Genomic DNA, 17,138 nt, shown 5'->3' on the forward strand with positions numbered 1-17,138 from the left:
TGGGACACATTTAAAGCAGTCTCTAGAGGAAAGTATATAGCAATAAGTGCCCATATGAGGAGAATGGAGAGATTCAAAATTGACACCCTATCGTCAAAATTGAAAGAGCTAGAGGACCAAGACCAAAAAAACTCAAAACCCAGCAGAAGACAAGAAATAACTAAGATCAGAGCTGAGCTGAAGGAGATTGAGACACGAAAAACCCTTCAAAAAATCAATAAATCCAAGAGCTGGTTTTTTGAAAAGATCAACAAAATAGACAGACCACTAGCCAGATTGATTAAAAATAAAAGAGAGAACAACCAAATAGATGCAATAAAAAATGATAAAGGGGAAATCACCACAGATTCCACAGAAATTCAAACCATCATCAGAGAATATTACAAACAACTCTATGCACATAAACTAGTAAACCTGGAAGAAATGGACAAATTCCTGGATTCCTGTGTCCTCCCAAGCCTAAACCAGGAGGAAGCTGAAACTATGAATAGACCAATAACAAGGTCTGAAGTTGAGGCAGCAATTAAGAGCCTACCACACAAAAAAAGCCCAGGTCCAGACGGGTTCACAGCCGAATTCTACCAGACACACAAGGAAGAGCTGGCACCATTTCTTCTAAAACTATTTCAAACAATCCAAAAAGAGGGAATCCTTCCCAAATCATTTTATGAGACCAACATCATTCTGATACCAAAACCTGGCAGAGACCCAACAAGAAAAGAAAACTTCAGGCCAATATCCATGATGAACATAGATGCAAAAATCTTCAATAAAATATTGGCAAGCCGATTGCAACAGCAAATCAAAAAACTTATTCATCATGATCAAGTAGGATTCATCCCGGGGATGCAAGGCTGGTTCAACATACGCAAGTCTATAAATGTAATTCACCACTTAAACAGAACCAAAAACAAAAACCACATGATTATCTCAATTGATGCAGAGAAGGCATTTGACAAAATTCAACAGCCCTTTATGCTAAAAACCCTCAATAAACTCGGTATCGATGGAACGTATCTCAAAGTAATAAAAGCTATTTATGACAAACCAACAGCCAATATCATACTGAATGGGCAAAAACTGGAAGCATTCCCTTTGAAATCTGGCACTAGACAAGGATGCCCTCTTTCACCACTCCTATTCAATATAGTACTGGAAGTTCTAGCCAGAGCAATCAGACAAGAAAAAGAAATAAAGGGTATTCAAATAGGAAAGGTGGAAGCCAAATTGTCTCTATTTGCAGACGACATGATAGTATACCTAGAAGACCCCATCGCCTCAGCCCAAAAACTCCTGAAACTGATAAGCAACTTTAGCAAAGTCTCAGGATATAAAATCAATGTGCAAAAATCACAAGCATTCGTCTACACCAATAACAGACTTAAAGAAAGCCAAATCAAGAGCGAACTGCCATTCGCAATTGCTACAAAAAGAATAAAATACCTTGGAATACAACTCACAAGGAACGTAAGAGACCTCTTCAAGGAGAACTACAAACCACTGCTCAACGAAATCAGAGAGGACACAAACAGATGGAGAAACATTCCATGTTCATGGTTAGGAAGAATTAATATCGTGAAAATGGCTATATTGCCCAAAGTAATTTACAGAATCAACGCTATCCCCATCAAGCTACCATTGACTTTCTTCACAGAACTGGAAAAAACCACCATGAACTTCATATGGAACCAAAAGAGAGCCCGCATAGCCAAGTCAATTCTAAGCAAAAAGAACACAGCGGGGGGCATCACACTACCGGATTTCAAACTATACTACAAGGCTACAGTAATCAAAACAGCATGGTACTGGTACCAAAACAGAGATATAGACCAATGGAACAAAACAGAGGCACTGGAGGCAACACAACATACATACAACTATACAATCTTTGATAAACCTGACAAAAACAAGCAATGGGGAAAGGATTCCATGTTTAACAAATGGTGTTGGGAAAACTGGCTAGCCATGTGCAGAAAGCAGAAACTGGACCCCTTCCTGACACCTTACACTAAAATTAACTCCAGATGGATTAAAGACTTAAACATAAGACCTGGCACCATAAAAACCCTAGAAGAAAATCTAGGCAAAACTATCCAGGACATAGGAGTAGGCAAGGACTTCATGAACAAAACACCAAAAGCATTGGCAACAAAAGCCAAAATAGACAAATGGGACCTAATGAAACTCCACAGCTTCTGCACGGCAAAAGAAACAGTCACTAGAGTGGATCGGCAACCAACAGAATGGGAAAAAATTTTTGCAGTTTACCCATCTGACAAAGGGCTGATATCCAGAATTTACAAAGAACTCAAACGGATTTACAGGAAAAAAACAAACAAGCCCATTCAAAAGTGGGCAAAGGATATGAACAGATACTTTACGAAAGAAGACATATATGAGGCCAACAATCATATGAAAAAATGCTCATCGTCACTGATCATCAGAGAGATGCAAATCAAAACCACATTGAGATACCATCTCACGCCAGTTAGAATGGCGATCATTAAAAAATCTGGAGACAACAGATGCTGGAGAGGATGTGGAGAAAAAGGAACACTTTTACACTGTTGGTGGGAGTGTAAATTAGTTCAACCATTGTGGAAGACGGTGTGGCGATTCCTCAAGGCCTTAGAAATAGAAATTCCATTTGACCCAGCAATCCCATTACTGGCTATATATCCAAAAGACTATAAATCCTTCTACTCTAAGGACACATGTACACGAATGTTCATTGCAGCACTGTTTACAATAGCAAAGACCTGGAATCAACCCAAATGCCCATTGATAATAGACTGGATTGGAAAAATGTGGCACATATACACCATGGAATATTATGCAGCAATCAGAAATGATGAGTTTCTGTCGTTTGTAGGGACATGGATGAATCTGGAGAACATCATCCTCAGCAAACTGACACAAGAACAGAAAATGAAACACCGCATATTCTCACTCATAGGTGGGTGATGAAAAATGAGAACACATGGACACAGAAAGGGGAGTACTAAACACTGGGGTCTATTGGGGGGAAAAGGGGAGGGCCAGTGGGAGGGGGAGGTGGGGAGAAATAGCCTGGGGAGAAAAGCCAAACGTGGGTGAAGGGGAGAAGAAAAGAAAGCACACTGCCATGTGTGTACCTACGCAACTGTCTTGCATGCTCTGCTCATGTACCCCAAAACCTATAATCCAATAAAAAATTAAAAAAAAAAAAAAAAAAAAAAAGGTACATGGTAGTGTTTTTGCAACTATTTGCTTTTTCTCAGTAATCTCTCACAATAATCGAGTTTTGTGATGAAATTCTAATTCATTCTAATTAATTAATTCTAATATAAATGTTTATTCAAAATCATTTAATTTATACATCTCAGTTTCAAACACAAAGTGATTCAAGCTTCTGAGCCCATTCCTTGGGGGCATTTTCACAATACTAACTTCCTGTTGACCTATTAGTTCATATATATTGGATACTTAGGCAAAAAAGAAAAAAAACTGGGGGCATAAGGATACTGCAGGGGAATACCAGGCAGGCCATAAAATCAACAAGCAAGTTGAAAATTACAAAAACATTCAGTCAAACGTGAGCCTATTTTCCCACTTTTAAAGTACACATCTTAGATATATATATAGAGATCTATAATTATATATTTTACATATACTTTTGCTTAAAGCATTACCAATAACTCTAAACAATTTACACATGAAAGCTACTGTGATAAGGTAAACCATTTTAAAAGACCACGAACGTCTAATTCAATTTTATTTTCCATGAAAACATGTCAAAGCAAGAATAATTTAAAAAAATATCAAGCAGTTGGCCAATATGATAATGGCACAAATAAATTTCCTAACACCAATTCAAAACAAATATTAATTCATAACTAAAAGTATAAGAAAGTTACAAAATACATAAAAAGAAGGCATCATTTCATTTAAAAAATGCATCCATTTCTTGATGTGTCATGAGTTAGCAGCATGATTAAACCAATAAGGCTTGCAATCCCTTTTTATAAACAAATGCGGTCCATACTACCTATTATTATAGAATGTCATATACATAGGGAAAAGGGCTTTACAAGTTGAAAAGTCCTTACAAACATAAAATTATTATTAAAAATACTATTTTTTTAAAAGTAGAAGAATATTAAGTAAACTAAATCAAAAAGTATGAAAGGCCAAAAAAATAGGGCCTCATTTATTCATACCAATTCACTCAAATTTACCATAGGTTGAACAATATCGCTGAATGAAAAATTCAAATATGCCTGGGTAGAACAGACCTATTTCAAGTGTGGTTTGTGGATACTCTGTTACTGCCACATGACGGGATATATACAGAAACTGAGGTAAACAGTGAGAAACATTTGGAGCAATTTCACACTGCCACAAGGTTTTATAGTTTACAAGATTTAACTAATTGATTATTTGAGAATCACTGAGCTAGGCCACAGTTCTCAGAATCTCTTTCAGGTAGATGTCAGATTAAAGTTCTTGGAAACCAAGGATATGATGTATCTGCATCAGGGAACTAACTGACTCTATGGCTCTCTGCTGTTCTTCCCATTCCAGCTAGGGAAACCCCAATGTGACAGCTACTCTGCTATGACCCTGAAGACAATGACAATACCCTAGAGTACTGCTCCTCAAACTTTAATGTGCAATAAGATTCTTTAATAAGACTCTTATTAAAATTAAGATGCTGGTGAGGTTTGAGAGTCTACATTTCTAACAAGCTACCAGGTGATGTCAATGCTGCTGGTCTATGGACCACACTTGGAGTAGCAAGGGGTGAGGGGACATCAAAGCAATAAGATGAAAGGAACCTGGGTCCTTAAATGACAGCACAAAGCAGAACTGTCTATTCTGAGTTGTTTTGTGACCAAGAAAACAAACAAACAAAACAAACAAACAAAAAAACCAAACCTATGTTCTTCAGGCTTCTCTTACATCAGCCTAGCCTTCAACCTAATTAATGCGGGGCATTTTTTTTAAACATTAGAAAAATATAGCTCAGGCCAGTGTTGTACGTAACCTGTTATCTGCATTTTGCTTAAAATAGTATCAAAATAAATGCTTATTCACATAAGTAGAAACTGGTGAAAATGTCAAGACTCGGTTGCGCTTTCAAGATAATAAAACTTCAGTAGGCACACCATAATTACTGTAATGTATTATTTAAGTACTAGGTCCATTCTCATTATCCTGTAACTGTGAAAGTAAATAACACTACACTGTACTGTTTTTCATGATACCAAATCAAAATCTCAACTTGTTAAATTCTAAATTTAAGAAACTACATCTAATTATATTAATATATCTTTTAATTGTGAGCAACTATAGCAAAATAAGTACAACTGGTAGAAAATTTAATGAGTATTATGGCAGGTGTCTGCATTGCAAAGAGCAGTTAGATATGTTTATTAACAAAGTTAAATGTTGTTTTGGGTAGCCATTTTGCCCTAACAACAATGTAAACACAGGACAAAAATGGTCACTGAAATTTCACAGTATTGTACAGCCATTATGTTTTTCATATACGCATATAAAAACTTTCATTATGTATCAACTTTAATTACCAAGGAAACATCTAATTAATATGTTTATAAAGACTTTTGATGAATGAGTAATTAATTATACAGGAAAAAAAATGTAAAAACAAAGCAAAAACACCACAACCAGAAAAGCTAGTCAAAAAATTCATCAGCAACAACCAAAATAAAGGAAAACGTACATCCACCTCTTATTCAACTTCAAAATGTAGCAACCAAAGAAGATTCTAATCAAGTCTGAGTACTAACCCTACCCCATCTATCCCCAAGAAGCAAAACTGAGGAAAGAAGTCAAATCAACACAATCCTGAGAAATCTCATTATTACTCAAATTAGAACATAATAAGGGAATCTGCAGGCAGCCTAGAGAAAAGATCATGGCATATTCCTAGGAGGAGAGGCCCCTGAATACCAACTTGGGCTCTCAGCACAGACACAAAGCGTTATCAGTACTTGCCATTCTGAGTACGGTGAACTGAGCAAGGATACTGAGGAGTCCATTTTACATGCTTTATGTTCTAACAGTAACATATACACATCCTTTTTGGTGCTCATAATTGCAAGATAACAAAGAGTTATCTTTGTTATCTCTGTTTAGCAGTGTCCTCAGGTAAAACCTCAGTGGACTTGAACTCTGTGACAACGCAGACTGCAAGACACTTATGCCTACTTCTTTGCCTCATTAAAGGCCCTACCATAAAATATAATCTCATCATCCTAACTCCTTTCTAATTAAATATATTAGTCCATTTTCATGCTACTAATGAAGGCATACCTGAGACTGAGAAGACAAAGAGGTTTAATAGGACTTACAGTTCCACGTGGCTGGGGAGGCCTCAGAATCATCGTGGCAGGCAAAAGGAACTTCTTACATGGTAGAAGCAAGAGAAAAATAAGGAAGCAGCAAAAGTAGAAACCCCTGATAAACCCATCAGACCTCATGAGACTTATTCACTATCACAAGAATAGCACAGGAAAGACCAGCCCCCATTATTCAATTACCTCCCCCTGGGTCCCTCCCACACTTGGGGATTCTGGGAGATAAAATTCAAGTTGAGATTTGGGTAGAGAAATAGCCAAACCATATAGTTCCAACCCCGACCTCTCCAACTCTCATGGCCTCACATTTCAAATCCAATCATGCCTTCCCAATAGTCCCCTAAAGTCTTAACTCATTTCAGCATTAACCCCGAAGTCCACAGTCCAAAGTCTCATCTGAAACAAGACAAGTCCCTTCCATCTATGAGCCTGTAAAACCAAAAGTAAGCTAGCTACTTCCTAGAGACAATGGGATACAGGTATGGGGTAAATGCAGCCATTCCAAATAAGTGAAATTGGCCGAAACAAAGGGGTTACAGGGCCCATGCAAGTCCAAAATCCAGCAAGGCTGTCAAATTTTAAAGTTCCAAAATGATCTCATTTTATTTCAGGTTTCACATCCAGGTCACACTAATGCAAGAAGTAGGTTCCCATGATCTTGGGCAGATCCACCCTTTTGGCTTTGCAGTGTACGGCCTCCCTCCTGGCTGCTTTCACAGGCTGGCATTGAGTGTCTGCAGCTTTTTCAGGTGCATGGTGCAAGCTGTCAGTGGAACTACCACTTTGGGTTCTGGAAGACAATGGCCTTCTTCTCACAGCTCCACTAGGCAGTGCCCAAGTAGGGATTCTGTGTGGGGGACTCCAACCCAACATTTCCCTTCCACACTGCCCTAGCAGAGGTTCTCCATGACAGCTCCATCCCTGCAGCAAACTTTTGTCTGGGTATCCAGGCATTTCCATACATCCTCTGAAATCTAGGCAGAGATTCTCAAACCTCATTTCTTGACTTCTGTGACCCCACAGGCTCAACATCACATGGAAGCTGCCAAGGCTTGGGGCTTCCACCCTCTGAAGCCACAGCTCAAGTTGTATATTGGCCCTTTTCAGCCACAGCTGGAACAAATGGAACACAGGACACCAAGTTCCTAGGCTGTACACAGCACAGGGATCCTGGGCTGAGCCCACAAAACCACTTTTTCCTCCTGGGTCTCCAGGCGTGTAATGGGAGAGGCTGCTGTGAAGGTCTCTGACATGACCTGGAGACATTTTCTCCATGGTCCTAGACATTAACATTAGGCTTCTTGCTACTTATGCAAATTTCTTCGGCTGGCTTGACTGTCTCCCCAGTAAATGGGTTTCCTTGCCTGTGGTAACACAGGCAGCAAATTTTCCAAACTTATATGCTCTTTTTCCCTTTTAAAATGGAATGCTTTTAACAGCACCCAAGTCACCTTTTGAACACTTAGCTGCTTAAAAATTTCTTCTGCTAGATACCTTAAATCATTTCTCTCAAGTCGAAAGTTCCACAAATCTCTAGGGCAGGGGCAAAATGCCTTGCTAAAACATAACAAGAGTCACCTTTGCGCTGGTTCCCAACAAGTTCCTCATTGTCATCTGAGACCACCTCAGCCTGGATCTTATTGTCCATATCGCTATCAGCACTTTGGACAAAGCTATTCAACAAGTAAGTCTCTAGGAAGTTCCAAGGTTTCCCACAATTACCTGTCTTCTTATGAGCCCTGAGAGCTGTTCCAACATCAGCCTGTTACCCAGTTCCAAAGCTGCTTTTACATTTTTGGGTATCTTTTCAGTAACGCCCCACTCTACTGGTATTAATTTACTGTATTAGTTCATTTTCATGCTGCTGATAAAGACACATCTGAGAATGGGAAGAAAAAGAGGTTTAATTGAACTTACAGTTCCACATGGCTGGGGAAGCCTCAGAATCATGGCGGGAGGCAAAAGGAACTTCTTACATGGCCATGGTAAAAGAAAATGAGGAAGAAGCAAAAGCAGAAATGCTGATAAACCTATCATACCTCACGAGACTTATTCACTATCATGAGAATAGCATGGGAGAGACTGGCCCCCATGACTCAATTACCTCCCTCTGGGTCCCTCCTACCACACATGAGAATTCAGAGTGAAACAATTCAAGTTGAGATTTGGGTGGGGACACAGCCACACCATATCACTGAAGTACTAACTCTAAGCAATTCTGAAATTTCAAAAAGAAAAGAATTTGTCACTATCTCATAAAACATCAAATGTGAAAGAAGTAATTCAGAAAACAGTTCCTACTACTATTACTTTGAGAGAAAACATTTCAAAGACCCTAAAGAGATAGCTAGTTGTCTCAAGCAAAGAAATGTTATCAACATATTTCAAATTTTTCTCCTAACTAAATACAAACATATACATTTAAGTATATTATCTACCTTATCACTAGGTATTATCTCTAACAGTTGAATTCTATAAACAAGGTAGAAAATATCAACAAAGAGAAAGCTTTCTTATAACAGTTTATTTCCTGCATTTCTGAGATCACATTTTTCATAACACTTTGTTTAAATTTCACAACATTCATTTCAGAACTAATTTTCTACTCTACAAAAACCTTGAAGAAGTTTCACATCCCTTGAGGACACAAAAGCAAAATGATGAATGATACAAAGACCAATTAAAATGAGAATAACATTCATTCCACAAGTATTTAAGTGTCTACTGTGCATCTTACATCCCGCTAAATGCTTGGAATACTACAAAAATATGTAAAGACTTGATCCTTCCCTTACAGAAGCTTACAAAATCATAAGGCATCGATCAAACTATCAACGTTATGGACACCTAAACTTAACATATATCCTTATTTCTCTCTCAAAACAAAGCTTGAACTGAATCAATTCCAAATTCATTAAAAATACTGGCTTAAATTATTTAGCAAGTTTTTCCATCAATACTTAACCTACTGTTTCACATTAGGTATTTTACAAAATCCACCTTTATTAATTTTCAAAATCCTCATGGTCCCTCTTAGAAATTGAGTAAAATAAAAATGTTTTTTCTTAATATCTTCATATAATATTCATGACAGACTGCCTTCTGAAAAGCTGTGGCTACATTTTATTTGCTTTCTATATATTTTGAGGAATTTGGAGAAAGATTGTGAGGGAATTTTTTTAAAAGACTTTCAGATATCTACATTTATAAAGAATGTTTAAAAAGCTGCTCTAAGTCTCTAATATCAGCAGGTCGATAAAGTAATACTGACCATATCAAATAGTCTTACCAAAGAACTCTTAAAGATATGTCCATTTTCTCTTCTTAGTAAAGTCAATGACTTTATAATGCATTCTAAACCCTTTCCCCCTATCTGGCAGCTCCTTAATGACTAATTCTCCTCTAAAAATGCTAAAATTTCTCAGTACTTGAACCCAGCCTCTTACTCAAAGCCTGGTTCTTACATCAGTACTGTCCAGCAAATATAATGTCCACATATATAATTTTAAATTGTCTTGTAGCCATATTTTAAAAACAAAAAAAGGTGAAATTCATTTAATAATTATTTTTACAAAACATTTTAAAATACGATCAATGTAAAAATTACCAGGATCCTTCCACTCATGTTTTATATGGTTTTTCAAATTCAGTATGTATTTTATGTTTATAGCACATCTGAATTTAGACTTGATATATTCCAAGTGATCAGTAGCCATATGTGACTAATGACCATGATACTGGACAGCTACAGCCTTAGATGATCTTATCCATGCACCATTTCAATCACCACCTATGCTGAAATGAGTCCAAATTTATCTCTAGCCCAGTCTTTTCTTCTGAGTGCAAGACTGGTATTTCTTAATGCCTGACTTATTTTAGATGACTTAAAGGCACCTCACACTCAAGTAATGCCATTTTAACTCATGACCCCCAAACCCAAAAAATATAACCATCTTCTAAGAGTCCCTCTATAACTGAATTGTAATTGATTTGAGACTGTAAGCCCAAAACCTAGAAATCAACCCTTTGAAAGCTCCTCTGTCATTCATGTCCAATCCGTCAAAAAGTCCTGTCCATTTACTTTCCAAAGAGCTGTCAAATCAATCTGCTGCTCTCTATCTCAACCAACATCATCTATTTAATAGTCCTGTGCAGCTCCATTTTCTTCAAGCCAAGGATACTTCAAAACTATCTCCACCATAACCCTCACATCATGATTAAAATTCATCAACTGATTCCTATTGCCTTCAAAATAAAAACGAAACCTAACATGGCCAACAGGTCCAAGCTATGTGACCTGTTGTTAAGTATCTCCTAATCCCATCTCACTACACTGTCACTCTGTCTCACCCTCTAGCCACCAAGGTCCTTCAGATATTTGTACTCACCATGCTCCCTAGTGCCCCATGACTTTTGCAGATGCTCTGCTCCTTTTAGTCAGTTATCATTTATCCTCCAGATCTCAGGGAAGCATTCTCTGACCACCATGCAAAGGGTAATTCCGCTTTAACATGTGCATTTGGAATGGTGTCTCTTCTCCTCTCTAGTATATTTTATAGATACAGTATGTTTGAATACGTAATTAATGGTTTTTTCTCTTTAAGAGAAATGTGACTAATGACCACTTGACATCTGACTGTACTAAACGAAGTGCCTGCCACAACATGGTGTTTAAGAATTATTTGTTGAGGCTGGACACTGTGGCTCACATCTGTAATCCCTGTACTTTGGGAGGCCAGCACAGATGGACCACCTAAGGTCAGGAGTTTAAGACCACCCCGGCCAACATGGTGAAACCTTGTCTCTACTAATGTGTTAGTCCTTTCTCATGCTGCTGATAAGGACATACGTGGGACTGGGCAATTTACAAAAGAAAGAAGTTTATTGGACTTACAGTTTCACATGGCTGGGAAGGCCTCACAATCATGGCAGAGAGGAAGAAGGAGTAAGTCACATCTTACATGGATGGAACAGGCAAAAAGAGAGCCTGTGCAGGGCAACTCCTGTTTTTAAAACCATCAGATCTCATGAGATCCATTCACTATCACAAAGACAGCATGGGAAAGACCTGTCCCCATAATTCAATCATCTCCTACTGGGTCCTTCACACAATACATGGGAATTATGGGAGCTACAAGACAAGGTCTGGGTGAGGATGCAGAACCAAACCATATTAACTAAGAATACAAAAATTAGCTGGGCATGGTGGCGGGCACCTGCAATCTCAGCTACTCAGGAGGCTGAGGCAAGAGAATCACTTGAACCTGGGAGGCAGAAGTTACAGTGAGCCAAAATCATGCCACTGTGCTCCAGCCTGGGAAACAAAGTGTGACTCTGTCTCAAAAAGCAAACAAACCACCACCAACAACAAAGAACTATTTGTTGAAGGAGTGCATTGATGAATGTGCCTTGTTCTCCTTGGCCAAAGACCAGAAGACGCAATATTTAAAGAAGACATACACGGTGCCTTGTTTTTTCCTTAACCAAAGAGCAGAAGACATGATACTTAAAGAAGACATATACAAAAACCTTGCTTATACATCATTAGTACTGGAAAGCCTTCCAACCTTCCCACGTCTGGGTTAATTGCTCCCAGATGTGTTTCAACAACATCTTGCAAGTAAAATACCAGTGTATATCATGTTTAAATTCTGCCTGTCTTGTATATCATTACATCTCAGCAACAAACACAGTGCTTTGTATACAGGAGGCATAAATATTTACCAAACGTATTTCAGTGCACACATCATTGTATAGAGTTATATGTTTCTCTGCGTATGTCTTACTTATTATTGTAAAGATATTATAATTCAAGGGCACTATACTGCTATTTGTCTCTACTTTTAAGGCCATAAAGCTGTACTACAGGTGAGAAGTACATACACACACTCACACCAATCCAGTGGAGATGTGAAACCTATTGAGGTTCCAGTGCCATGGTACATACAGGCTCTCTGTCCAGCCCTAGAGCACCACGCAGTCCTTTCCTCCTTTTGTCTATCACCAACCTGTTTCTTTTCTGCTATCAGTGTCTTTGATGTCACACTTTTTAATAATTTAATTATTACCATACATTTTTGCCCGTCTGCTTTTCTTTGTTGTGCTGTGACTTCATAAGTGTTTCTCAAATTTTTACATGAAAATTTATGCATTGCTGGGCATGCAGTATGCTTCTTCCAAAATTTATCTGGCAATAGTGTTCTTCAGCTACTTCTAGATCCTAGACCTCTCAGAAAGAATGAATTTCTTGACTGATGGCACTTAACTGAAACGTGATAAGTCAAAATGCCAATATTATTTTGTCAAAAGGAGAAAACATAAGCCAAAAAAGTTGACATAGTCATATTTTTATGGTTCTTGAAATGTTACTATGTAATTTTTAGTTGATTTAGCAAATGCTGCTGTGTGAAAGGAAAAAATTATTTTCAATCTGCTGAGGTAGCAAGTTTCTTTTTATACCCCTTTATGATTAAGGCAGTCAAGTCTACAGGTACTTGAAACTAGATTTTTAGATTTGTTGCCAAAAAAAAAAAAAACCTGCAAACAGCACCTTGAAAACTGAACACCTGTACAGTTTAACACAATATCCGGTCATTTTTCGCAGTTTACAGTATCAATAGAAGCTGTAAAGCAATATGTAATATATTTTGAGACAGAAGGTCAACAAGGCTTATGACCTTTGAACATTTTAATTTCACAATAATATAAGCCAAAGAGACAGTTACAAATGTTCCTTAAAGAAATAGAAAATATTTCAAAATAAAAGGATGTCTCCAATAAGTTCCCCTAAAATCTGATTAAAAAGCAGTTGGTTTCCTCTGTTCTTCAGCATATAAAAATGTGTTTTAATGATTCGAATCCTTTTCAAAAGAGTATACTAAGGTTTTTATATCTGCCTGTCTTGTACATATGACTTACTTTAAAGGCCATGAAGTGTTGTAATTAAAGGTATATCATAATACTAGATTTTAAAAACTCTGCACTTAATATTAAACCTTGTAAAGAACTACTGATATTCTCTACAAAATATATCTATTTCTAAGAGTTGTACTGGAATAGTGAGAAACTAAAACTTCTAATACCTTCTTATTATATGCATAAACTCATATTTTATGTCTATTACCACTAGTATAAGAAGGTATAATTAGGCCAGGCGCGGTGGCTCAAGCCTGTAATCCCAGCACTTTGGGAGGCCGAGGCGGGTGGATCACGAGGTCAACAGATCAAGACCATCCTGGTCAACATGGTGAAACCCCATCTCTACTAAAAACACAAAAACAATTAGCTGGGCATGGTGGCGCGTGCCTGTAATCCCAGCTTCTCAGGAGGCTAAGGCAGGAAAATTGCCTGAACCCAGAAGGCAGAGGTTGCAGTGAGCCAAGATCGTGCCATTGCACTCCAGCCTGGGTAACAAGAGTGAAACTCTGTCTCAAAAAAAAGATTTTATTGCTGCTACTGCAGAGGTATACAGTATACAATATACTATATGATGCTGCTTTATCATATATGATGCTGCTCTATAATGTTTCTCATCTGAAGAGTGAGATCATTGACCAGCAATCTCTGGAAAATGGTGTGTCTCTAAGAAAACTAGAATAAAACAAACAAAGGGACAGCAGTGGTTGCAGACTGGGCATCTGAGTTTCTTAGTCATGATCATTAACATGTCTGAGAAGAAGCCTCTATGTAATGGAAGGGTGAAAAGAAGCCCTTCATCTGTGGACAGGCCAAAAACTAGGAATTAGAAATTCCAGCAAAATGTCCTGAAGTTGTTCCACCTCTTTGTAGTAGCTATCTTTAAGGTAACAGGGAGTAGAGTAGGCACCTGAAAACAAGAGAGCAATAATCACTTTATAACCCATATTGTCATTATGCTTCTTATTGTCTCTATTTACCCCTTGGTTGATTTCTAGTTCTACATTTTGAGAAATACCTTAATAAGCTGTAGCCTTAGTTGTTCAAAGGTGAAACAAAGGTAAAGGAGTTATGCACGCACTTGGGCCAGAGGATGTCAGCATGGTGGTAGCACAAATAATCAAACAGAAATAACCCCAAAGGGGAAAGTGAAATTCAAGGGGTAAGAAGGAATATGTTTATCCTCTCCATCTCATCTCCGCCCTCAAAACAAACAAAACAATACAAAACCTAGAGTACTCCATGACTAAACCTTGGGTGTTAGAAACCTGGGTTTCTACATGTTCTTTCTGAACAAAATGGAAATGCTATTTCATATGCTACCTTAAAGAGTCTTCAATTCAAACTACTGGGTAAAAGAAGCAGACACACAATATAGTGTCTCACTTTTTCAGAAATAGTTGTCCCTCAGTATTCATAAGGGATTGGTCCCAGGCCCCCAACAGATAACAAAGTCTACTGATGCTCAAGTCCCTGATAAAAATAGTGTAGTATATGCATATGATCTACACACATTCTCCTGTATACTTGAAATCATCTCTAGATTACTTAAAATATCTAATACAATGTAAATGCTATGTAAAGTTATATTTTTTATTCATATTATTTTTGTTATTTTTTATTTTTTTAATTTTTCCAAATATTTTAGATCTGTGACTGGTTGAACCCAAGGATGCAGAACCCATAGATATGGAGGACCAACTGTATTCTTAAACTTCAAAAAATACAGAATTTACCAGATTTTCAGATAAGCCTAGTTCACAATTAGGTGATTCACTGCAACACAAAGATTTATTTTATTCTAATAGGATCGCCCCTCAGAATAAGCCCTTTCTCTTTCCTGGACTAGGAAAGTAAATTTACACACCACAAAATGTTTCAACCCAATTTTCAAATTTAAAATGTATCACTTTTGATCAATAATTTAAATTAGATGTGGTCACTTTGGTAAATTATGGGTGGAAATGAGTACTGAATGTTTATTCTAGACATCTGGGCCGTATTCTTGGTTCTGCCATTTATAACCCTGAGCAAATTATTGAAACTCTCAGTTTCCTCATATGCACAAAGAGAGAGTTAAGCTATACAACACTAATTTCATGGAAGATACTTTTTTTCTTTTTTTTGAGAGTCTTGCTCTGTCACCCAGGCTGGAATGCAATGGCACTATCTCAATTAACTGCAACCTCCCCTCCTGGGTTCAAGCAATTATCTTGCCTCAGCCTCCCCAAGAAGCTGGGATTACAGGTGCCCACCATCATGCCCAGCTAATTTTTTTTTTTTTTTTTTTTTTGTAATTTCAGTAGAGACAAGGTTTCCCCACTCTGGCCAGGCTGGTCTCGAACTCCTTACTTTGGGTGATCCACCTGCCTTGGCCTCCCAAAGTGCTGGGATTACAGGCGTGAGCCACCACCACGCCCAGCCAGAAGATACTTTTTCAAAAATATAAACACAATTAATTAGGTACCCTGTGACGTGTTTCTGTTAAAAGCAAACAAACAAAGGATGGAGATAGAGAAAAATTCAAAATGTCCAGAGATCAACCTTTTGAATCTGTCTCCTGTGAGCAGAATTTTATATTTACACTCACAGTGATCAGGGATATCATCCTAAAGGGGAATGTATCTCTAAAAAGAGAAAACTAAAAGGCCGAGTGAGTGATACTGTTATCTAGATAAATTCAGAGTCAAATTTCTTCTTCCCATGAAGTTATTCCATGCATATGATTAAGCCTCACAAGGTACCTTTTAGTGCATTATTTAAGCATAACCACTATACTGTAATCCCTGAAACATGTAAGTTCAAATCAGCAAAATCTAGTACTTTGTATGCTACTTACTGGCCATTGAAGAAAAAAATTATTGTAAATCTGCCAGGTAGCTACTTTTGAAGTTATATTTTAAAATATTTATTTTTATAGGGATTCTAATGAAGATTTAAAAAGATAGGGGAAAATGCACTTAAAAATAATGTAAACTTGAACAGACTGGTCTACATAGATCTTCTGTACCCTCCTGAAGATCACATTTTCAGAATTCTAAGCTTTCAGCACTAAATATCTCCCTAATCTGCTATTTTAGTTGAAGCCAATAGCACTGATTTAATGATGGTGTGTCCATGTTTTAGCATCTATATCTTTTTAGGTTCTACAAATAACTAAGTACATAGATTTGAATACTAAGAAAAATGGTTTGGTCCAGGCGTGGTGGCTCACGCCTGTAATCCAAGCACTTTGGAGGCCAAGGTGAGTGGATCACCTGAGGTTGGGAGTTCAAGACCAGCCTAACCAACATGGTGAAACCTCGTCTTTAAAGAAAAAAAATTTTTTTTCTTAAAAAAAAGAAAAATGGTTTGTCAGCGACAACAGAGAACCCCAAGTGTCAGAGCAAACTAAGGGTATAAGAACCAAAATGAGTGAAAGCCCTTCCGTGAGAAATTTTCCTTCCAGTGCTCTTTTCTGCCTTTAAACCTTTGTGATTATATATTTTAACATGGTAAGAAGTCCCTAATTAAAGACCTAGTAAAAGCCACCTGAAAGTCTAGGAGATCCTCCTGCCTAGTCTGTTCAAGACCTAGTAGGAATTCCATGAGACTGACAATTCCCAGAAAGATAGATAGTCTTATTAGCCCCACAGATTACTACTGCCTTTATGAGTCACTGCCATACACAGGCAGCACAGACTGGTGGGAGAAACATAAAGACAATTTGCAATACAAAGTAGCAAATGCTACAATGTAACACTGCTGAAGACTTGTAACAATTTAACAAAGCAAGGTGGGACTCAAGCTTCTGTAGAGGCCCTGCCTAGAGAATTCTGACTGGCAGGGGCATTCCAAGGTCAACTGTATTAGACTTCACGG

At 37.7% G+C, this 17,138-nt stretch overlaps 1 protein-coding gene across 11 annotated transcripts in view; it reads right to left on the reverse strand.

The window, feature by feature from the left end:
• TDRD3 (tudor domain containing 3) overlaps window positions 1-17,138 on the reverse strand; it is a 328,644-nt gene that overhangs the window by 165,213 nt on the left and 146,293 nt on the right. The window lies entirely within an intron of this gene.

The sequence above is a fragment of the Callithrix jacchus genome, chromosome 1 (assembly GCF_049354715.1).
Source record: "Callithrix jacchus isolate 240 chromosome 1, calJac240_pri, whole genome shotgun sequence".
Taxonomy (NCBI): Eukaryota; Metazoa; Chordata; class Mammalia; order Primates; family Cebidae; genus Callithrix; species Callithrix jacchus.